This window comes from Arvicola amphibius, chromosome 1, assembly GCF_903992535.2.
Source record: "Arvicola amphibius chromosome 1, mArvAmp1.2, whole genome shotgun sequence".
NCBI classification, from domain to species: domain Eukaryota; kingdom Metazoa; phylum Chordata; class Mammalia; order Rodentia; family Cricetidae; genus Arvicola; species Arvicola amphibius.
Window position 1 is genome coordinate 172,734,231 of NC_052047.1, and position 24,824 is coordinate 172,759,054.

The 24,824-nt window shown below is 41.5% G+C and overlaps 1 protein-coding gene across 2 annotated transcripts in view; it reads right to left on the bottom strand.

Annotated features, from left to right (window-relative positions):
• Nucleotides 1-24,824, bottom strand: part of Prkg1 (protein kinase cGMP-dependent 1) — a 1,221,673-nt gene that overhangs the window by 1,099,865 nt on the left and 96,984 nt on the right. The window lies entirely within an intron of this gene.

The following is a 24,824-nucleotide window of genomic DNA, read 5'->3' on the forward strand; positions in this document are numbered from 1 at the left end:
AAATCCCACACAAGATTCTACAAGCTCTCCCCACCTTCCAAAATGCACAGAGGAGTCTCACTGGAGTCAGCGCCATCCCAGTCAAAGCCATTCTTAATGAAGGCAAGGAATTTGTTTTATTTTATTTTATTTATTTTTTGCTGGTTTTATTGTTTTCTTCTGTTTCACTGATTTCTTAGCTGGGTTTATCATTTCTTCTCTACTGCTTACTTTGGCTATAGTTTGCTCTTTTCTGGTTTCTTGACATGGAAATTTATACTTTTAAGTTTGTGAATCAGACAAATCCTGTCTTAGTTACTTTTCTAGGATCATGACAAAACACCATGACCAAGTCAACCCATAAAAGAAAGCACCTAATTTTGGGGCCAATGATTCCAGAGGTTTAAGTTCATAACTGTCATAGTGGAGAGCCTGGCAACAAACCTCACACTGGGGCAGTAGCTCAGAGTTCACATCATATCTTCAACCATGAGGCAGAGAGAGTGACAGCTAAATGGGAATTTCAAAACCTCAAAGCCCACCCCTAGAGGCACACCTGTTCCAACAAAGTCATAGCTTCCAATCCTTCCCAAACAGCTACACCAACTATAGACCAAGCATCCAAACATGTGTGCCCATGGGCGCCATTCTCATTCAAACCACCACAACATCGTTTCTGTGTGAAACTGCTGTGGAACATCCTTTTCTACACTACGACTATCTATTACTCTCACTGGTTGATATAAAGCTGACAGGCCAGTAGCTGGGCGGGGAGTTAGGCAGGACAGCCGAACTGAAAATGATGGGAAAGAGGGTGGAGTCCAACCACCGAGGGAGCAGGTTTATAAAAAATGAGGTAACAAGCCATGTGTCATGTGGCTAGGCATAATTAGAAATATGGGTTAAGTGTAAGAGTTAGCTAATAATCAGCCTGAGCTATTGATGGAGCATTTATAATTCTTATTCAGCTTCTGAGCCTGTTCCAGGTAATTGGGACAGGCAACATCTGTTTACATGAAACCTTCCTAGAGCTAGCAGCATAAATGGACACATCCTCATCTTGAGAGGTTCACTGTTCATTACATTCAGTGTTAGCAGTGGAGCTTTTACTTATGTCTTTCAGCCGGTTAAGGAAGGACTCTTACACTCTTGCTATGAGCTTTTCCTAAGAACTTGATATTGTTTGGAAGCCTTATTTCTTCTCTTGAGGTGGCCTCTGAGGATACTGTCTCTCACACTTGCTTCCTTCTGGTGCTTTCTGGACCCCTAATCCATCCTCTAGCCCTGCTGGCCCTTCTACTCACAAAGACTTCCCTGTCCTGAATCTTTGCTCTCAGGTCTTTTCCTGTCAGCCTCTTTCTCATTAGCACAATCTCAGGTGAAAGAAGAGCTCCTGCCAGAGTCTGACCCACTGTAGCCAACCGCTCCATCAGCAGGCCAGTAGCCTTCTACTTCAAAACACCTGATCCTGCCCATGTTTGCTTTGGTGTCTGCTCTCAATGTGGGACTACATGACTTCTGCTAGCTTTTTGAAGAGTAAGAAGCTCTCACCTGCTCATTCTTGTGCCTCCAACACTTCACCCCAGGAGAAAGAAGTACACAGTAGATGCTCCATAAACATAGAGTAAGTAGCTGAATATCCAAGCACCATGACATTTCTCTTTGATGTATCTCCACCGAGGTTTGGTATCCCAGAGACATTTTCAAACTGTAACTTCCGTCTTTTGGCTGATTCCAAGTTTTATATTGACATTCTGGCTAAAAGTAGCAAGGTTTTCTTGTATCTGTGAATTCTAGCTTGCTTTATGGGGAGCCTTGCAGTGGACCTGGTTTCTGCTGCTGGAGAGTACAGAAACGTTTACAAGTTGAAGCTTGATTGATATAGATTTCTCCCACACCACTCTTCAAGCAAAGGCACTAATTTCTTGAAAATTATTTGTCTATGAAGCTAATTTAAGTTGTAATTGTAAGCTGAGATTTCATGAGGGAGTTTCTTAGACTTCTTCATTCCAGCAAAACAACACTCAGGCTTGTAAGCTGTATATATCTGAGTCCCTAGCCGTTCCAGCCTGTCTCCAGTGATGGATTCCCCTGAGTTGTAATTCTAATCTTTTCAAAAGTTTCAGTAATGCTAACACTTGCTAAGAATTTACTTTCTTCGTGTGTCAGATACAGTCTGACATGTGTTTTAGCAGGGATAACTAATTTAATTGCAGCAGGCCTGCCCAGTTGTACAGCATTATTGTAGCTTGAAGAAGTTGAGGCCCAGAACTCAATAGTATTTAACCTTAATAGATCAAGACTCCATGCTCTTCTCTGATCCCAGGGTCTTGACCTAACCCTGACCTTAAACCAAGTCCCTCCCTTGGAGGAAATGGTTTTACAGAACAAGAGCACTCACTGTTGCCCCTGCTGTCATGTCTCCCATAGCATCAAGCCAGTAACTAAGTTTGAATCCTATGTGTATCTGCTTTGCTGTCCTTTGTCTTTCAAATAAACACCATGCAGCACTAAGTCCTGCATGTCTTACCAACAATCTCTTTTAGCTGTGCGTTTGTGTGTCGGTATGCGTGTCGATGCATGCACACATGTTCCCGTGGGTTAAAGTCAGTGGATAACACTGTGGTTGTCGTTTGTCATCCTATTCCCCTGAGTGCAAGTTTCTCCCTCAAACTGGAGCTTATAAATTTTTTGGCACAGCTGACTAGTAACCAGGCTCCAACAAACCTCCTGTCTCAACTCCCTGCAGTCCTGGGGGCTACACACCCTCATAGCCTTACCTGGCTATAGAGACATGGACTCAGGTTGTTATGACTGAGTAGTAAGCACTCCTACCAACACAGCCATCTCTCCAGACCACTGGCCATAACGTACAATGGATCTTCCCAGAAAAGGCAAGAAAAAATTGAGTTAACATTTTCATGAAAACTAATTGGCTTAAAATTTATATGTTGTCTAGTTGTGTAACCCATTTTTAATTGGGTTATTTAGAATTATAATGTCTAATTTCTTGAGTTCTTTATATATTTTGGAGATCAGTCCTTTGTCTGATGTGGGGTTGATGAAGATCTTTTCCCATTCAGTAGGCTGCCTTTTTGTTTTATTACCCATGTCCTTTGCTCTACAGAAGCTGCTTCTCAGTTTCAGGAGGTCCCATTTATTTATTGTTGCTCCCAGTGTCTGTGCTACTGGGGTTATACATAGGAAGTGGTATCCTGTGCCCATGTATTACAGGCTACTTCCCACTTTTTCTTCTATCAGGTTCAGTGTGGTTAGATTTATATTGAGGCCTTTACTCTATTTGGACTTGAGTTTTGTGCATGACGATAGCTATGTATCTGTTTTCATTCTCCTACATGTTGATATCCAGTTATGCCAGCACCATTTGTTGAAGATGCTTTCTTTTTTCCATTGTATAATTTTAGCTTCTTTTTCAAAAATCAGGTATTCATAGATGTGTGGATTAATACCAGGGTCTTCAATTAAATTCCATTGGTCAGCCTCTCTGCTTTTATGCCAGTACCAAGCTGTTTTCATTACTGTAACTCTCCAATACAGCTGAATGTCAGGGAAGTTAATGCCTCCAGAACTTTCTTTATTGTAAGGATTGATTTAACTATCCTAGTTTTTTTTTTCTTTTTCATATGAAGTTGATTACTCCTACCTATCCAAGAACATGGGAGATCCTTCCATTTTCTGGTATCTTCTTCATTTTCTTTCTTCAAAGACTTAAATAGGTTCTTGTCAAATAGGTCTTTCACATCTTTGGTTAGTGTTACCCCAAGATATTTTATGTTATTTGTGGCTATTGTGAAAGGTGATGTTTCTCTGATTTCCCTCTCAACCTCTTTATCCTTTGTGTATAGGAGGGCTACTCATTTTTTGAGTTGATCTTGTATCCTGCCACATCACTGAAGGTATTTATCAGCTGTAGGAGCTCTCTGGTAGAGTTTTTAGGGTCACTTATATACACTATCATATCATCTGAAAGTTTGACTTCTTCCTTTCCAATTTGAATTCCCTTGATTTCCTTTTGTTGTCTTATTGCTATAGACATAACTTCAAGTACTATGTTGAAGAGATATGGAGAGAGTGGACAGCCTTGTCTTGTTCCTGATTTTAGTGGAATCGCTTTGAGTTTCTCTCCATTTAATTTGGTATTGGCTATCGGCTTGCTGTATATTGCTTTTTATCATATTTAGATATGTTCTTTGTATCCCTGATCTCTCCAAGACCTTTATTATGAAGGGGTGTTTGATTTTGTCAAATGCTCTTTCAGCGTCTAATGAAATTATATCTTTTTTCTTTCAGTTTATTTATATGTTGGATTACACAGAGAATTCTCAACAGAAGAATCTCAAATGGTCAAAACATACTTAAGGAAATGTTCAACATAGTAAGCCATCAGGGAAATGCAAATCAAAACACTCCAAGATACCATCTTACACCTGTCAGAAAGGCTAAGACCAAAAACACCAATGATAGCTTATGCTGGAGAGGATATGGAGTAAGGGGAACACTCATCCATTTGCTGGTGGGATTGCAAACTTGTACAACCACTTTGAAAATCAGTATGGCTGTTTCTCAAGAATTGGGACTCAACCTGCCTCAGGATTCAGCAATACCACTCTTGGGTATATACCTAAAAGATGCTCGATCATACTAAAAAAGCCTTTGTTCAACAATGTTCATAGCAGCATTATTTGTAATAGCCATAACCTGGGCAAAACCTAAATGCCCCTCAACTAAAGAATGGATAAAGAAAATGTGGCACATTTACACATTAGAGTACTACTCAGTAGTAAAAACAATGACATCTTGAATTTTGCATGCAAATGGATGGAACTAGAAAACACCATCCTAAGTGAGGTAACCCAGACCCAAAAAGATGAATATGATATGTACTCTCTTATAAGTGGATAGTAGCCATAAACAAAAGATACTGAGCCTTTAGTTTATGATCCTAGAGAAGCTAAGTAACAAGGTGAATCCTAAGAAAAACATATATAGATCCACCTGGATAGTTGAAATAGACAAGATCACCTGACAAAATTGGAAATATAGGGATGGGGGAGAAGGGAGGATAGAAGGGGAAGAGAGGAGAGAAGGGGAAGATCGATGAATACTTGAGGGAAGGAGATAGTCAAGATGGAGAAAGGACAAAGATGATAGCAAGGAAAGAGATATCTTAATTGAGGGAGCCATTGTGGGGTCAGCAAAAAACCTGGCTCTAGAGAAATTCCCAGGAATCCACAAGGATGATCCCAGCTAAGACCCTAAGCAATGGAGGAGAGGCCTTGCCCTGAGATCAGACTGATAAAAGTCTTAAATATTACCATAGAACCTTCATCCAGTAACTAATGGAAAAAGAGGCAGAGACACACATCTGAGCACTGGACTGAGCTCCCAAAGTCCAGTTGAAGAGTGGAAGGAATGAGTATATGAGCAAAGGGGTCAAGACCATGATGGGTAAACCCACTGAAACAGTCTACCTGAGCTAATGGGAGCTCACCCACACCAGCCGGACTGGGAAGGAATAAGCATAGGACCACACTAGTCCCTCTGAATGTGGTTGACAGTTGTATGACTGGGGCAGACTGAGGAGCCACTGGCAGTGTCACCAGGATTTATCCCTACTGCTTGTACTGGCTTTTTGGGATCCTATTCTCTTTGTATATGTACACCTTGCTCAACCTAGATATAGTAGGGAGGGCTGGACCTTCCCCAAAGCAATGTGCCTTACCTTCTCTGAGGATTAGATGGGGTGGGGAGGGAGGGTGGGTGGAGGAAATGGGAGGAAGGGAGGGAGTGGGAACTTCGATTGGTTTTTTTTTTTAAAAAATCTAGTAAATTTTTAAAAAAGAAATAGAAAAAATTGTATATTGTCAAATCAAGAATAAAGATTTAAGTTATTTCATATGTAAAAGGAAGATACGTCATTTAGAATGCCAGATTGTTTCTAATCTCCAGATTTAGGATAGCAGTTTGCTAAATATCAGTGCTCATTCAGCTTCTCAGTCATGAAACATTTCAAATTTTTAGAAAACTACGTGAAATAGTAGAGTATGTAAGCACCTGTGCACACACACACACACACACACACACACACACACACACACACTTTCCATCTTTGAAATTCTTTCTCTTAATGCTATACACTGTTATATTTAGTGGTCATGGAGTTCCTTAATGCTTAAGTCACATTCCTCCTTTCCATTGGAGATACATGCAGTATATATCTTGAAGAAAATATCTTTTTAGAAACTATGTTGCATATTGCTTTTTTAAAAGAATGCATCCATGTATCTTCCAGTTCATCGTTGTTATTTTATTTTAAAATATTTCCCTATTGTACTAGGAGAGGTGGCTTGGGAAACAGAGTCTCACTTAGTCTAGGCGGGCCCCAGTTTCACTCTGAGGCCAAGAGATAATCTTGCACTCCTGAACTTCTGCCCCTACCTTCTACGCACATATATACAGCACCACACCCAGGTTAGGTGATGATGTGGATCAAATCCCATCCTCTTATATGCAAGGTGAGCATGGTACCTATGAGCTACAAATCCAGCCCTAAGTTGCCAGCCAAACTCCTAATTCCTGCTTCATTCTCATCAGCATCTTCTTTGCATTGTGTGACACTGTGTCTATTTCCCTTTTTGTATGGACACACTGCACTATTGCATCATTGCAAGACTGGCACAATTGCAAAGAATTACTGCCAAGTGAGAGGGAGATATGTCCGTCGAAGAACACAAAAGTTCTACAAGGAGTTAGCTCAGGGAAATCTGCTCTATAAAATGGTGACTACATTTATGAACAACTAGAGTTAATAATACATTGGACTCTTTTCTCCTCTTCTCTTTTCCTTTCTAGGGCTGGAACAGAGCTCAGGGTCTTAATGCAGGCTGAGCAAGCCCCACGCCACCCAGCTATGCCCCATGTTCTATATTCAGTGAAAAAAATGAAAGAGGGTGCATGTTCTCACCGCAATAATAGCTATGTCAGGTCATTCATATGCTAATTAGCCACAGCTCCTCATTCTACAATGTATCTGTAATTGTCCTTTCGGAAAAGTCACACACACACACACACACACACACACACACACACACCCCTTTTCCTGACTTTTACCAGCTGTTGTTTCTGTGCCTGATTTCTCCGGGTCATGTACTTACATCAGACTCTCCCCCAGGTATGTAATTGTCCTCTCCTTACATTATACATGTCCTTTGCTGAGTGTGTGATCAGGTCCCTCCCAAAGGTACTAGTCTTCCTCAGTGGGGACCCGTGGCTCTGGGACTGGATCCTCGGCTGTGTTCTTGAGGTGTCTGTGTCTGTGCACTTGTGAATTCCCGTCGTAACATCTTCTTATAGCTCCCCCTCCCTCGGCACACTCACCCTTACCCTACAGAGAAAGGGAGGACAGAAGACCAAAGTCCTGATACCCAGGCCACCTGAAATGTTTGTGTTCTGGCTCGTAATTGTGTCATTTCCCAGGAACAATGCACTTTGGGTTTTTATTTCTGTGAGTTTGTCATTGCTGTTTGTTTGTTTGTTTGTTTGTTTGTTTGTTTGTTTGTTTGTTTGTGGGAACCAGGTCTCTATAGAACTCTCAGGGAACTCACGATATAGACCAGACTGGCTTTGAACTCAGAAAGCCACTTCCAGAGTGCAGGGGATTTTAAAGATGTATGCCACCATGCCCAGCTATTCACTTTGGTTTTTGAAACAGGGAATTCTTAAAGTCCTGGGAATGCCCGTTGCAGCTCAACTGTCTGGTCAGTGAGCCCCAGGAATTGACCTCTCTCCATCTTTCTAGCACTGGGCTTCCAAGAGCGAGCTACTCATTGACTTCTGAAGTGTGTTAAGGGAATCATACTTGTTTTTTTGTGCTTGAAGCATCCACTTTGCCAAACTGAGATAGTCCTCATGCTTTTAGAACTCGAAAGCACTATTAAACTTCTTTAACCACAGGGAAAATAAAGCAACCACGCTGCTTGATTCTCTGGATAGCAATCTTCACCCCGATGGCATGCCCAGAACACGAAAATGTCAAAATAAACACCTTTATTACTCAGTCTAATTCCTCATCATGTTGGGCTCCTATTGAGCACTTTCAATTGAGGAAGAGCTGGTCCCCAGTTCCAGAAAATTCAGTCGAACTGATCTGTAGATCTTTTTTCTTCCCATTGTTTTCTCCCAGATGGGTCCTTTGATCTTCTAATTTTGAAATTTCCAATTCTCCACCATTCGTTCAAGTTTTCTATACTATTTCCTCAATTCTCTGTTGGAATTTTCATTCTGCTGTCCTATGCTTCATCTCCCCTGCCCCCAACTCCTAGCTCTGTACCCTGCAAACACCTCCTCATCGTTGCCGGTATCCTCTCCATGTTTCATGCATACGGCATTTTTTTCTTCTCTCCCTGAAGCTTTTAAGATAAATGATTTGCTCCCCAAATTCTTTTTCCTGCCTTCTTTCTGTCTCTCCAAGGGGTGCTTTTCAACCCTCTGTGTGTGTGCTCCCTTCTTGGGTCAGGTGCTTCACTCAGATGTCCGGCTCATCTCAGCTCACACTGCAGACTGTTCGTTCCTGGAAGCTGTCTTGTTAGTTCTCAACCACAGGAATGGAACGAGTAAAACCTAAAACTTACGATTAATTGTTAAAACAAAGGTAACAGCGCAGCAGAATGCTTCTCTTAATACTGGACTACTATCATCACGCTGAGGGCTGGAGGTTGCCGTGGTGGCTGTATCTACACCAGAAAGAGAGGAAAGCCTATATAACAACAACAGTGGTCATGACTTGTTCTGAAATCTGACTGTCAAGTAAATGCCAGTTTCTCAGAACCAAAGAGGGTCTTACTGTTTCTCAAATATTATAACAACCAAGCCCCCTTTCAGGCCACATTTACCCCAGACTGCAAGGCAGAAAGTGGTCATAGTCCCCTTGGTTTCTGAAATTCAATAACAAAAATCCAGTTGCTTCTCAGCTTTCCCCACTGTTCAGCTCCCTTTAGTTTGATATGTCAGAAATCTCTCTCTTACATCCTTCTTCCGCTTCTAAAATATTCTCACTGTGATCTCCAATTCTGTTTGCGTTGCCCTTGTGGAATTGAAGTTTTTTTCTAAAAAATAATGCTGTCGCGGTGACATTTGGGAAGAAACAGAAATCTATGTATCTGTTTTATCTCTCATCCTTAACAATCTACCATTGTGAGCTGGGTAAGCAGACTCAGATAAAACACGGTGGGAGTCCCTTCCTCATTCTGCGAGCCCACTGAGTGTTTATTATCTGCAACTTTAGGATAAAATCATGTAGTATGCTGAAGTGATTGGATTTCAACTTCAGAAAGCAGAATGCAAACTGTTTGAATCGTCAAAAGGTAATCTAGAACCAATCTCAGGGGAGTGTTTGTCTGTGCCCAGGCTGTTATCACACGAGCCACAAATGAGTGGTTCAAGCAACACACATTTACATTCCTGTGTATAGTTCTGAAGGTAAGAGGTCCAAGATAAATTTGGTAGCCAATTCAGTAACTGATGAGGGGCCTTCTCTAGGCGTATTACCTAATGGACACACCTCCTCACTTTGACTTCACACGGCGAAAGGCAGGGAGACAAGCTAATTCTACTGTATTAGGATTCCACTCTGGTGACCTTATTTAACATTCTAAAAGTTTTATTTATATTTGGTGTGTGTGTATGTGTGTGTGTTGTATACATGAATGTGGTATGCCTGAGCCATGGCACGTGTTTGTAGGTGACAGGACAATTGAAGGAGTGAGTTCTCCCACCATAATTGTTCTAGGGACAAAACTCCGGTCGTCAGACTTGGAGGCAAGAGCCATTACCTGTTGAGCCATCATATTTAATCTTATGTACATCCTTCATAGCTCCATCTTCAAATACAACCACATGGGGTAAGTCAAGGGTTCTGCATATAAATTCTGAGAGACACAAATGTTTAGTCTATAACAAGAAGAGAGTTTTCCAAACTTCCTTTCTGCCTTAGGGAGTAGATCAAGCTATAAGCTGTCAGAAACTTCTCTATAACTAAAACCTAAACTTCCCAAGGCTAAAACCTCTCCACCTTATACGAACATTGGGGAAAAAAAAACATTTTGCATCTGTGAAAGTAGATAAGAATTGAGGGAAAATGAACTCTGAAGCATTTGTGTACGGTCCCATGAACCTGGACGCTGAGGTTTAGACCAGCCTCTGGGGTAGACACAGATGAAGAGGTGGGGTTCTGCCTTCTTTTAGAAATCCCATTTGCCAATATGATCTAAGTAGCAAACATATCTCACCTTCCTCTGTCTTTGTCATTTACCCCCCAAGAACTGAAAATCTACCGACCTACTAGTAGCTAGAATATGGTTTTTAATAGAGGATGTATTTTGCTAAAGGGGAACATACACTCTAAGTATGGGCTACTTGATCTAAGAGTCAAGTTGCAGGACCTATGGACCAAGAGAAAAATTTCACGCCATTAGATGTAACGTGTTTAGTGGGGAATGGTAGAATTTGACAGGAGCAAGCAATGCTTTTCAGTACTCAAAGCCGGTGCTAAGCAGCTCACAGAGCCTGCATGCACTTGGGTAACTGAGCAGAGTTTCTTAAAGCACTGTCATGTCTGATCCGTTAGATCTTGGAAATTTTTCCCAAATACCCCCTGACAAATGTCAAGGGTCTAAAGCATCTACCTACTGCAAGCCTTGATGTGTATTTGTAACTGCCTAATCTTTCTCTATTTTCTTATTCAATCAAATATGCTAAAACACATACGGTGAAGCCAACAGCATGCATGGACTCACACAGTTCCAGCAAGCATATCATCAAAAGTACTGAGTAAGACTACCAAATTGACCTGTTTATTGCAGAATGGTGGGTACTAAAATCATTTACTGTTACTGGATTAGGGTTAATTTCTGTCTTGAGGTCCAGTCGTACCCCAACTGATACCTTTGTAATACAATCCCTACACATAAGACATGGGGAGAATCATAGAGGAGAGGCAGAAAGAGTCTAAGACCCAGAGGCCGAGGATTTCTGTTGCTAGATATCATCTCTGCTAGTCATAACAAGGGAAACACATATAGAATCTCAACAATATGGTTGCCTGAACAAAACCAGTATAAGGACACCACCCGCTGACAGGTCAACACGCACAGGGAAAAGTTCCACGTTTCTACCCCTAGACGAATAGGTACATGAGGTCAATGGCTACTGAGAGAGGGAGGAAGGAACTGGTTGTCTCTAGGCATGAACTCTGCATTGGATGCCTGATCTACTGGACGTGTACATAGGAACAACACTAAATGGACTCATGTGTGTGTGTATGTGTGTGCGTGTGTTTGTGTGTGTGTGTGTGTATGTATACTTATAACAATAATAAAGAATTAACCATGAATTTATACAGCATTGAGTTTGAGTGGGGAGATGGGGTAGCAATGAAGATATGGAGTTCATGTTCATGTACAAAGTGTTCATAACAAAAGTTTTTTAAAATGTCAGTACTCAAGGGACAAGAATGACATCCTGTCAAATGTCCAGAGAAAAGAGCATATTCTAATAACAGCCTCATTATGAGTATTGTTTACCAGAGTGTCTGATGCATAGTGGGCACATAATTTTTTTGCAATATAAATGAATTCCTCACTAACTTTACTCCACACAGCACTGGGTTAAAAATACCTAAATATAGGTCATCTAGTTCCACTTATTACTAAGCTGTTTCCCTCAGGGTGAGGGTTTGGAGCTAGGAACACTATTTTCCCAGAGGCTGGTGAGAATAGATTATAGTTAGCATCCCAAGAGAGTCCACAAGCACTTCCTTAGCATTTAGTAGCTGAAGCATTCTATATGGGGCTGAGAAGAGAAGAGTATAACAGTGATTGTGTAAAGTTTTAGCATAGCCTAATTAATTTATTTCAACTATTAAACCTAAGGAAAAATACCAACACTGACTGTTGCCATGCTACTTATGAAAATTATGTATTCATAATAAATAATTACAGATGTTCTTATAGCTAAGGCAAAGAAAAATTACTACCAGCAAACCCATGCCAGAAGATTTTTTTTCTTACTGTATAATGTAATAACTTCTCCAATGAATTCCCCATAACTGACTCTCATTTCATAATAACCTTAGGATAATGGAGTCATGCTAGCATAAAGCTTAGATATGGAAAAAGTCTCAGTGAAGAGCCATTTTAGGTAGGAATGCATGGCAGAAGTGCCAGAAGTAAGGACTCCTTGCAGTGAACATCTTAAGGTAGTCTACAGGGGAAAAAGAAAGACCGCAATGATGGTGCCTCACACCAAGAACATTAGAAGAAAAATAACACCTCTACGAGGGCCTAAGCCAAACCATCTATTCCCTTAGCAGTTGGTCACTGTTACATTTTGTCCTGGAGAGACAGAAATTTCTAGATCCTTCCAGTTGTTTTCTAAGGCATTAAATCAGCCTGGAAACCAAGGGAAGTTTGACAGAGGTAGGTGGTAGGAGCAAAGTAAGGAAGGGTACTCACAGGAGAGCAGAGAGAGCTGAGTGGAGCACAGGGGGAGTTTTCTTAAATGTGTTTGTGGATGGTCTGGAGAGTTCAAAAGTTGAGAGCTTAAACGTTGGTTTGAATTATTTGGCTTGGTCTTCCTAAAGATTTTAAAAGTTATGTCCCAGCCTCAGCATAACGATGCCCTCTTTTTCCATAATTGGGAGTAGCTGATGATGCAGGCCTCTGTCTTCTCACACTGTGTCTCCTTACCACATACAGGAAACCACCCTGGGGATGTGGGCATATTCCTTTCCCCAGCAAACGGACTCACCCTATAGCAATAAGGGTTCTTGTCTGAATCTTACTATTAAAATGATGGTAAATAAAGAACTGAGACCTTATTACTCAAAGCCCTGAATCTACTTGAAGTTCAGCTTATCTGGTTGCAGTAGGCATGGGCTTTTGCTGTTCACTCCCAATTCCAGGCTCTCACCCAGGGACATGAAAAAGTGAGAGGATGGCTCAGTGGAGGGTCATTCCAAGGAAGTTAGAGGAAAGACCCTGTTTAATGCAATTATCCTATAAGAAAGGTTCAGTTGTACCATACTTTTCAGAGCCAGATCTGAGACTGTAAGTCATTTGTCTGCAAGCATACACAGAGCCGAAAGTGGCCGAGTTGTATTCAAACATAGCCAAGCCACAGGCATGTGTGTGCCTCTCCTAACTACTTGAGGCACAACTGTTAATATTTCACAAAAGTAGAAGTTGGTAGCAGAAAGATGAAAATTCACTCAAGTTGAGCATGGCAGATAGCAAGAACTTAATGCAGGTCAAAATGCCCGAAAGCTCCTGTTCACATCATGAACAAAAGCTAACCTAGTCCTAGCACACTTGGGGGGGGGATGAAGAGGTTAAGGGGTAAGTCAAGGCAGTTTCTCAAGACGGGCGCTGGCATCCAACGGAGAATCAAAGCATAGCAGCTGAGAGACAAACAGCCTTCAGGAAGACAGTAGCTTCTGCGGCTTCCAGCCTGTGAACTTTCCAAAGGATTAGTGGGGAACTCAACCTAAGTTCTGCTTCCACCAGAGGGATAAGCTGGATCAAACATTTCTGAGAGATAAGCTGCGCTACAGGAGGTGGGCAGTGCTGGGTTGAGAGAAAGGAAGAGAGCTTTGAACAGAAAGGGAAACCCTATGGAAGAGAGATAAAAGATGAGTCAAGGGAAGTAGAGTTGAGAACTAATGGTGCAGATGGGTCTCAAACTCTCAGATACCACCAGCCCTAAGAGGCTGGAAAAAACAAATTAGGCTAGTCTCCATGGCCTCCTCCAATATAAACCCTGGTCCCTGATATGTCATAAATAAGATAGCTAGCCAGCATTATAGACCATCATGATATGTAAGCCAAGCAATGTGAATACCCAAGCAGAGACTACTCCGAACCTAGCAACAGTGACACTCCATCCAGAATGACAACTGTCAGGTGAGCACAACCTAAGAGAGGTGCCAGGGGACTTATGGAACCCTGGGTGGAAAAGGCAGAGAAAGCAGACTCCTAGTCTTGAGGGACTCAAGCTACTGAAAGAGTTGCAACACTGACATTTTGGGACAGACAAGTCTGTGTTTGTAGTTACTTTTGCATGGTAGGCATTTTGCTAGCATCCATGGCATGTATCCTTCACTCAATTGTAACAAACTAAACCCTTCCAGACATAGTTGAATGTCCCCTGTGGGCAATGCCAGTGGTAGTTAACAGCTCCTGGGCTAGTGGAATGATGAAGTGTAACACTGGATACATGCTTTTCCCCTGTCAAACACTGTTCTAAGTGCTCTACAAATAGAGTTTCATTCTTCTCACTCATACGATTGTTATCTGTTTTGCAGATGGGAGACCAAAGACTTAAAGTTGTAAAGCAAGTAACATAGCACATACTGATAAAAATATAAGATTTCAAGTAAGAGGTTTTGGTGTGTGAGGCCCTTCTATCTATGTGTTACTTTTATTGGTTAATGAATAAAGAAACTGCTTTGGCCTATAGCAGGCAGAACTTAGCTAGGCAGGGAAAATTAAACAAAATGCTGGGAGAAAGAAGGCAGAGTTAGTGAGAAGCCATGTAGCCCCACCAGAGACAAACACCAGATGGAACTTTACCTGGTAAGCCACAATCACATGGCAATACATAGATTAAGAGAAAGAGGTTAAATTAATATGTAAGAGCTAGCCAATAAGAAGTTAGAGCTAATAGGCCAAACAGTGATTTAATTAATTTAACTGTATTAATAATCTGTGTGATTATTTTGGGGATGAGCAGCCAGGAACAAACAAGCAGCCTCCTACAACAAGGTTTCCTTCCAGATATCGGGGTTTTGCCCAGTGTTTTCCTTTCTTCTCCTCCCTCAACTCCAGCTTATCAATGAGAAATGAAAGGTAGGAAAAAGTGAAAGATGTCACTGGTAGCAAAACTTATATCTGAATTCATGTTTCTCTGATTCCAGAGTGCAAACATGAAAGCATCAAGCTTTACTAACACCCCTACACACACACACACACACACACACACACACGCACGCACGCACGCACGCACATATACACACAACAGTGTAAGACAAGCAGCAACAACTTCATTTTTGGTGCCGATGGAGCAATGTTGTGTCTGAGCAGATTCTCAGACAGAAGCCCATGGACAAGGGGGGTATAAGTTCATTTCTGTATCCTCAAGAGTATGGGGTTGGGAATTGTACACAATACTGAATATTTTTATGTCAGCATTATCTCTTCTGTCACCGTTCTCCCTCTCCCTATAACTCTACCTCTCAAGGGGTTATATTTTACTTGGTAAAAATGACCTGCTGAAGCTGGAGAGATGGCTCAGCAGGTACCCATGTTCAGTTCTCAGCACCCAGGCGGGAAGGTTTACAACCACCTATAACTCTAGTTCTTGGAGATCTGATGCATCTTATGGCATCCTCTACATCTCTTCCTCCCTCTCCTTCTCCCCACCCCACATACATACCCCATACACATTTTAAATGCTCTACTAAAGAGGGATTACTAAGGACCAGGAACGGTGGAGGGATATAAGCATACAAGAGTATATGCACACAGTCAATGCCTATGGAATTATCACAATAGAACTAAGTAATTTTGTTTGGAGATGTGGATGTATACTTGTGTTCTCCACTTTTTTTTTAGACAGTGTCTCTCACCAAATCTGGAGCTCACTAATTTAACTGGATAGCCTAGCCTATGAGTTTCAAAGATCTGCCTATTTGCTGCCTTCTCTGTGCTAAGGTCACAGAACCAAGCTTCTATGCCTGACTTTTACATGGCTGCTGGGGATCTGAACTCATGTCTTCATGCTTACATGGTGTAGTGATTTGAACGAGACATGTCTCCTATAAACTTGGTGCCCAGCTGGTGTGCTATATGGAAGGTTACAGAACTTCAGGGAGTAGAAACTTGCAGGAGGAAGTTTTACTGGTGGAAAACTTTAAGAATTTAAAGCCTTACCATACTCTCAATTCCATCTCTGCTTCCTGAATGTGGATGGAAATATTACCTTGTGGCTCCAGCTTTGGCCACATACTGCCATGCCATTAGGTACTCTTCCTCAGGAACTGTGAACCCAGAGTAAGCCCTTCTTTCAACATGCTGCCTTTGGTCATGGTATTTTAGCACAGCCACAGAAAGGCAATGAACATACATTGAACTTTACTGAGCCAATTTCCCTGTACCCAATGTGTTAAATATTATCATGATTAAGAAGATTAAAATAATCTATTAATAAATTAACCAAGACATTGTGTTTTCTGCTCCCAATTACCATAATCGCACATACAAAAATCCCTTACAGACAAGGTAGCATAACAAAGCAGAGAAAAGCAAATTATAAAATCTACTATGGCTAATAATATGGCATTTCTACTTCTGAAATAAAGGAGAAAATGACATTTAATGATGTAGGATTCCCCTCTGTATGCTATGAATATGTTTTATTTTGGTTATTAAAAGGCCAGTTACTTAATAGATTAAAGCCAGGCAGGAAATCCAAACAAAGATATAGAAAGTACGTGGAGTCAAAGAGACTCCATGTAGTTGCCAAAAAAGAAAGATGCCAGCAGCCAGCCAGAAACTTACCAATAGGCCACAACCTCATGATAATTCATAGACAAATAGAAATGGGTAAATTTAAGATGTTAAGAGTTAGCTAGAGCCGGGCGGTGGTGGCGCACGCCTTTAATCCCAGCACTCGGGAGGCAGAGGCAGGCGGATCTCTGAGTTCGAGGCCAGCCTGGTCTACAAGAGCTAGTTCCAGGACAGGCTCTAGAAACTACAGGGAAACCCTGTCTCGAAAAAAAAAAAAAAACCAAAAAAAAAACAAAAGAGTTAGCTAGAAATATGCACAAGCTATTGGCCAATGTTGTAATTAATATAGTTTCTGTGTGATTAATTGTATCCAGGCAGCCAGGAAACAAACAAGCAATCTTTTCTTACAAAATGGCACCTGAACAACTGGGGCTAACACACATGGCCTGCCACCCACTTTGAGGGCCAGGTCCTATACACCTGCTCAGAGTAAGGAGGAAAGTAGCATGCCAACAGCTCAGCACTCTCTGCCTGGTCAACTTTGCCAGATCAGGTCTGCTAGGCATGCACTAGCAGAAGAGCATGGCAGATTCCCACCACCATACACAGAGGTAGTTCCAGGCTGTGCAGTACACTGCATGCCAGATTTAGCTTTTACTCAGATAAAAAGGGTTTATGTGCTGCACACTCCTTTCCAGAGTTGATGTAGTAAGCGTGGCTCCTACATGGTAGTCTGAGAGCTAGCGGTAAAGGTATCACCACCATATTGAAAGGCTGAGAGAGGTGAAGCCAGGATCCAGGGTCACTGTGACCACATTGCTTATTATATTAAAATGTTCCTTGTCAGAAAAAGGATTTCAGATATGCAATAGGACAGATTCACACATAAAAGACCTCTAAACAAGATACAATGTGTTAAAAAAAAATCTACATAGGCTTGGGTGAGAGACAAAAAAGAGTATAGACAGTTATAAAAAGGAATATATAGTTTTAAAAATTAAAACATTTTAAAGTAACCTTAAAGTAACATAAAAGGAGTACAGACAGTCATAGATTAAAGGAGTAAAGAAAAAAATAAGACAAAGTTGGAAAATACACAGAGTCTGGATTATGTATATTATTGTGCTTTCTTTGAATTTTTTGACTATGAATGAGCTAAATACAGAGAGACATTTTATTGTTAGTTATGCTAAGCTAAACCAACATGTATATTATAAAGTTACGGGTCTAAGGATATGTTGCTTTAGAAAAGAGGTTCTGCTTTTGTTTTCACAGAGGATAAAAAGCTGTGAATTTCTTATTAGCTAATATGGTTTGATCAAACAAGACCCCCTGAAACAATGGCCCAGATGGTCCAACATCCATAACAGCTTCAGGACTGCTGGCTGAGATGAACCAGCAACACAGGCTAACCCATGACAGACCTAACAGCACCCCCAATCAGCAGGAAATAGTCTAGAGAACAATACCCAAATTTCCTAAATGATTGTTTATAAATGTTTGTTTATGTTTAAAAGGAGATATTCTATAGAGATGAATACTTTGCATTGGTATGACTCTTGGTTTATTGATACAAATTTAAGGTCAATTTTATTATATGTATATTTCTGCTCTTGATTAAGATTTTGTGTTTGTGCAGATCATTAAAAATGTAATGTATAATTAAGAAATACAGGTTAATAGATAGTCATCTATAATAACCAAGCTTGTAGTCATGTTAGTTAGGTTATCTAGATGTACAGAAATATATTTCAGATGGCCAGGTATACTTCAAACCCTTCAAAGACTTACAGAATATGGTATTTAAAATGTTTTAAGAACTTAGGACTTTTCATGACAATGAGACACAAATGCCCCTGGTGACACCAATTTTTTTCAGGAGGATGATGGGCATCAAAGAGGCTTCTTATGGAGTTTGTTACCCATCTGTGCAAGAAACTACTATTGCCCAGAATGCTTGATAGTATGGTATATGAATTGGACATGCAGGACTCACAGAAAAATGACTGCTGAACTTCCTTAAAGGTGACACAGTCCTTTGCTATTCCTGCTTCATGAAAGAGTATGCCAGTTATTCTGCAGGATATAGAAGAAAGTGACTGGCAAACTGCCAATATAGATGAAACTGTCTTTGAAATTTCCTGCTTCATGGAAAAGTCTGCCAGATACTATGCACCTACAGGCTGAAGATGGATGCCTCAACATTACAGAAGAATTTTGGGTGACTGTCCAGGCAGCAAAATGTCACTGTCAATTCTAGAGTTTTGGAAGTTGCTTACAGTGAACTTCCTGTTTACCTAGGTAATATATCCTGAGACTTTGATGGAGCTGAAGACAGATAGTTATAGTTTTCCTTTGTTATGTGTTATAGAAGGGAGCAGTGGGCTGCTCTGTTGTAGATGGAGCAGTGGGCTGCGACCCGCCATGTGAGGGGGGCTGCATTCCCAACCCCCAGGCTAGCTTAACCCCCAAAATACCCACATGGAAATTATATTAATTAAATTGCTGCCTGGCCCATTATCTCTAACCTTCTATTGGCTAACTCACACATCTTAATTAACCCATCTCTGTTAATGTGTATCACCACCTGACTGTGGCTTACTAGCATGAGTCTAACTAGCATCCGTCTTGGAAAGGCAGGGCGTTTGTCACACTGCCTTCTTCCTCCCAGCATTCAGTCCTGTCTTTCCCTCCCATCTAAGGGCTGACCTATCAAAGGCCAAGGCAGTTTTCTTTATTCAACCAATGAAAGTAACACATAGACCAAAAGCCCTCCTACACCAGTTATGACAAAAGATAAAGTAGATATAAATATTGTAACTGTAATTCTTGCTTGATAACTGTTTTGTTTAACTTGATTACTATGTTAAAGTTACAACCTTCTCTTTTATTTAGCAAGAAAAGAGGAGATAATGTAGGATTCCTCTCTGTATGCTATGAATGTTTTATTACCATTGGTTATTAAAGATGTTTATGCCAATGGCTTAGTAGAGTAAAGTCAGGCGGGAAATCTGAACAGAGATACAGAGAGAAAGTAGGTAGAGTCAAAAAGATGCCACGTAGCTGCCAAAGGAGAAAGATGCCAGCTACCAGCCAGAAACTTACCGGTAAATCACAGCCTTGTGGTGATTCACAGATAAATAGAAGTGGGATAATTTAATATGTAAGAGTTAGCTAGAAATATGCACAAGCTATTGGCTAAATAGTGTTATAATTAATATAATTTCTATGTGATTATTCACATATAGACAGCTGGGAAATGAATGAGCAGTCTATTTACAATTTGAAATTTACATCTGCATCCTTTGACTCTTCCAAAAGTCCTCAATTTCTTTTATTTTTGGAATAATTTGCCTGTAGTAAAACAATGGATCCTGTTTCTATTCCAAATGTGTATTTCCTTAGTTTGTTTTAGAACCTTGATTTTTTAAAAAATATATCTGAAAACTGTGTGTATTGTTGGGCATGTATATAACTCTCTTTGCCCGGTAATGTGCTCCCTCAGGTGTCTCAGGGCTGTTACACAGGGGTTTGACCAAAGGCAGCAAAGCCAAGCATGTTTGGTTGCTGTCAAATAATTTCCTTGTACTTGTGCTGAAAATAACTTGAAATCACAGTTAACTATAAGGTTCCCCTTAGTGAATAAGACAGAAGTAAAAGTGGAACTAATAATTTTAAATGAAATTGCTTATTTTATTCCTGAAAGCAACTAAAGAAACAGGAATCAAAATCTACTCTAGCTGTCCCCAAGTAAATAGAGCCCCTGACTTCAACCTGAGAAAGTGTGCATTACAGGCACTTAGGTTCTTGATAACAAACACACAGAGAGCCAAACCATTTCATCAAAACATTTTAGGATCTGAAAAAGGAAAACAGAGATATTAGAAAATTGCCTTTATATCAGCAACAAAGGTGATTTCTGAGAAAAAAAATGTTACAAAACATAAGAAACCAGGTGGTAGTATAAAACATGAGGAAACTGTTTAAAGGGGGCATTAAGGAGCTAGGGAGATGGCTCAGTGGGAAAAATGCTTGATACCTAAGTGTGAGAACCAGAGGGGAGAGGAAGGGAGGGAGAAAGAGAAGAAGGGAGGGAAGAAGAGAGGAAGGGAGGGAGAAAGAGAGGAAGGGCGGGAGGTAGAAAAGAGGGAGGAAAAAAGAGGGAGGGAGGAAGGAAGAAATTGAACACCACAATGTGTGCCTGTACCTACAATCTCAGTGTGCTGAAGCAGGGATGGGAGGAGCCTGAGGTCTTGATGACCAGCACAACTAACCAATGAGCTCCTTCAGTGAAAGATCATGTCATTTAGATTTGATTTTTGCACAATACTTTGACCAAGATATTTAATACCCCAGAGCTTCAAGTGCTTTGTAAAGTTAACTGTGCATAAATACAAATTGAGACATGAAAACATAAAACTGAAATGTAAATACTAATTGTTCTTAGAGACTATACTTGTCTATAAACCATCATATGTGTGAATTCAAAGTGAAAACTCCTTAAAATTAAAATATGGAACGTTTGCAGGAAATTCACTTGGTCACATAACCTAATCTGAACTGATCACTGAAATTTTTGTATATTTTATTCTCACTACTTAAGTAAATGACCATTTGTTTCTGGATCACTAGAGTAATGTCTTGTATGGAGTACTTCATTAAGCAGTCAGAAGGTGTTGTAAAGATCTATGTGCACCTTTTATGCTACCCTTCAAGGTCTGAGGAATGGAAGGAACTAGTTTCCAAAACACGTAGGGACCAAATGTTTCAGGGAAGAATGCTAAATCAGGATCACAGTGCCAATTTAACTGCTCAGCATATACTTTAGCATGGGGAATTTCTACTCATGGTTCACAACCACATATTACCCAACCACAAAAAGAATGATACATGCAGAATCAAAACGTAGAGACCACTGCCATTCTGTTTTGTGTTCTAAGGCTGGTGTCTGTCTGTGATATGATGTTAACATGACACCATGTCCCCTTGTAGTTTACAGTCTAACCAGGAGAGAAAACCATCAGCCATCGTTCACCACACCCCTACGATGTACCAGGCAACATGCTGCACCATCCTCAACAAAGGTGAACTTACACAAAACTTCAAGACAGACAAAAACCAGGAAACTAATCAGTCATGTCAAGTAATGATGCCCTGTGAAGAAACCAAAGTAAGGTGATAGCGTAGGGCATGTGTGGGGTACAAATGACCCAGCGATCTGTTCAAATATGTTGCTTTTGAGAAGATTGTATGGATATGTGTGGGTATGTATACATGTTCATGTAAATAGATATGTGAGAAATTAATGCAAGAAATAACAATTAACAAGAGAGTTAATATTGATTACTAAAACAATGTTAGGCTTATATGACTTTTGTACCACAGGTGTCCCCAAAACAAAACCGCTTCCATCTGGTTTGAGGAGGAAAGACCTCTTGGGCATGTAAAAAGAACATGCTTATGTTGCAGGGAAGGAGAGGCCATGCCAGGTGATAACACAGCACAAGCAGACTGCCTCTCACTCGGACCCTCTGCTCCCTTCCTTCAGACACTGCTTTCCTTGTCTTCTGTAGCATTTAGGGCACAGCCAATCCCATCCTGCTAACTTTCCATCCTGTTATACAAGGCGTTCTCAAATGGTAGGGCAGGACAGAATCAGCTAGAGGGTTCTTGGGACCTGGAAGTTATGTTCCATTCCTGGGCTTCTGATCCAGTGTGTTTGTGGAAGTAGCTAAGAATATATATCATAACAATTATCAGATTCTACTGACAACGCCAGTTTAGGGCCCACACTATGAACTCAGTCATTTAGTCTTTGTATGTGAAAAATCCATTTTCACTGGGTTATGCAAATAAACCACACAGAAGTGATGTCAGCCTGCACGATTATTTATGGTGTGTTTTCCAAAACTTTGTTGTTCTGTATATATTTTTATGAAACTGCGCTCTATCATACTTACATACACACATACATACACACATGGGTTTAATTTTGAATCCCTGATTATGGTGGGCCTATATGTTTATCAGAAGTAGTCCCCACATGCAAAAGTCACATGCTATTTTCTAATTTAAGTAAGAAATCTGAATTTGGCTACTGGAATTCAAGGCTCCCAACCCCTCATGCCACTGATGGTTGAGTTCATAGTCTACAGAATCACTGGGCACAGTTCACTATTTCTGGAAGTCCCTCTCCCGAGCATATCTGTAAACTTCTCATAGGCATCCTGTTTTAGGCTGAGGTACACATACACGCCATTTTTGTACAGTCTCCAGTGTCCTTCCTTCCCCACCCAACTCACTAAAGACAGTCTGAAGCCTCAATTGCCACAGTCTTCCAAGATGATCAGAGCTAAAATAATCATAAGAACAGGTTTTTCTTTGGTTCTAGGGTAACTAAAGTAGCAGCATTTCTGGGGCCTGAGAGGAGGAAGGAAGAAAAGCAACAATTTAGGGTGGTAAGATCCTAGGATGAAAATGTCCAGACTGCAATGGTGGCAGACTGGCTTGCAGGAAAGGAGGAATCCCAACCCCAGAAGAGGGACTCTCCAAATAACACCCATAGGATAGGGCATAGGCATCCAATGGTTGGGTAGATCCGTAAAGAAACACCTGTCAATTATGCTGGAAACAGGACGCCCCCCCATCAGGATTCCCCAACTCCTTACTAAGAGAATTGTCAGATGAGAACCAAAAACCAGAGCAAGGCAGGGAACGAGGGCAAGGGAACACACAAGCCACATTAAACAAAAAGTGGTAACAGATACGACCCACGGGGCCTCCTCCCTAGAGAAACTGTAATCTGTGCCTGGGGAGGAAGGAGGTGAAAGGCCAGGAACTAGGCCCATCATCAGGGCAGAGGTACAGTAGGGCTTTCTGGGGACTGCTACAGTAGACAGGAAGCAGGGAGCTCAGATCCCCAGGGAAGGAAGAAAAGAAACCATATCCTGTGACTCCCTGGGAACCCCTTGCCCTTTTCAGGCTTTCTTACTGGGCAGATGACACTGATTGAAGCCAGGAGCTGGCTCTTCAGTCGAGTATTGCTCGGGGTTCTGAACCGCTACTACAGGTCCCGTTACAGTCCTTTCGCGGTCTTTGTTTCTTTTGCTAAGGTTGGCCATATCATTGTCAATCTGGTGCTCAGGCCAGGATGATACTCTTTGTTGCTACCGCTTTCTTGCTCTGGCAGGCCTGACTGGACAACCTCGCAGCTCAAACAGTAGCAACTCCTACAAGGCTCAGGCTACGGCACTGGATCCTGGCACCAGTGATCCTGCCCAGCGCCATAGTCAACATCCAGTCATTTAGTGTGTGGATCCAGGGAACCCAAAGAGGGGGTTATATGTAGCCTCAGTCCCCCGATATTCCTGTTGCTCCACATGTGGGGTAAGGGACTTCAAGTATCTACATTTGGGATTCACGTGACTTGGGCAGTCAGGCAATGACTTACAGGTGTTGAAGTTTCTTTGGCGCTCAGTGAGTTGGTGATCAATTCCAGTAATAAACAAAGACTGTGAGCAGCCGCAACACTAAAGAGAAGTTGGACAACGTGCTCAGCTGTCTAGTATTGGGCAAATCCAGCAGTCTCTCTTTGCTCCTGGCCACCTGTGACTTGAGTTTAGCCAACACTGCCTCTGGCTCCACTTAATCGGGAGAAGAAATTGTTACCAGTTCTGCCCTGTCAAGTTTACCTCCACTCATGTCTGTCCTCAGCTGGGGAGCCGGGACTCAGGCTGTCTGGAGCCTAAAGCAGGCAATGTGGGCAGCTTCCCAGGGAGATGTCTTCCAGCACACAGGTGGATGGAAACAGCACAGCTCTGCCACCTCCTGCCGCTCCTAGGAGCCTTTCGCCATGGCTCCCTGAGAATCGTCGGGCCACCTTCTTTCTCTGCGGTGCCTTTTAGAAGTCCCTAGTTAATCGTCAAGATAAGATTACTCTCCATTCTCTCCAACTGGTACCTGCACAATAAGCCAAAGCACTGACAGCGTCACCTCATTTCACCGCTGAACAGGCAACGGGATTTGGCAGCATCCCCAACTGGCTTGTAACCCAGAAGCCTTTGCAGCAGGCAGGCCTGACTGACTCCCAAGCAAGGGCTTCTCATTGCAAGCCAAGGTCTTTAATGACACAAAGTGGAGTCAGCTGGAGCCACCTTAAATCAGAGTTGTGTCCCATTGGGGTCAAGACCCGCTGCTCTAGGACCAAAGACTTCATTTGCCCTCAGTCCCACTGGTACAGGAAGCCATTAGGGCTCCTCCTAGAAA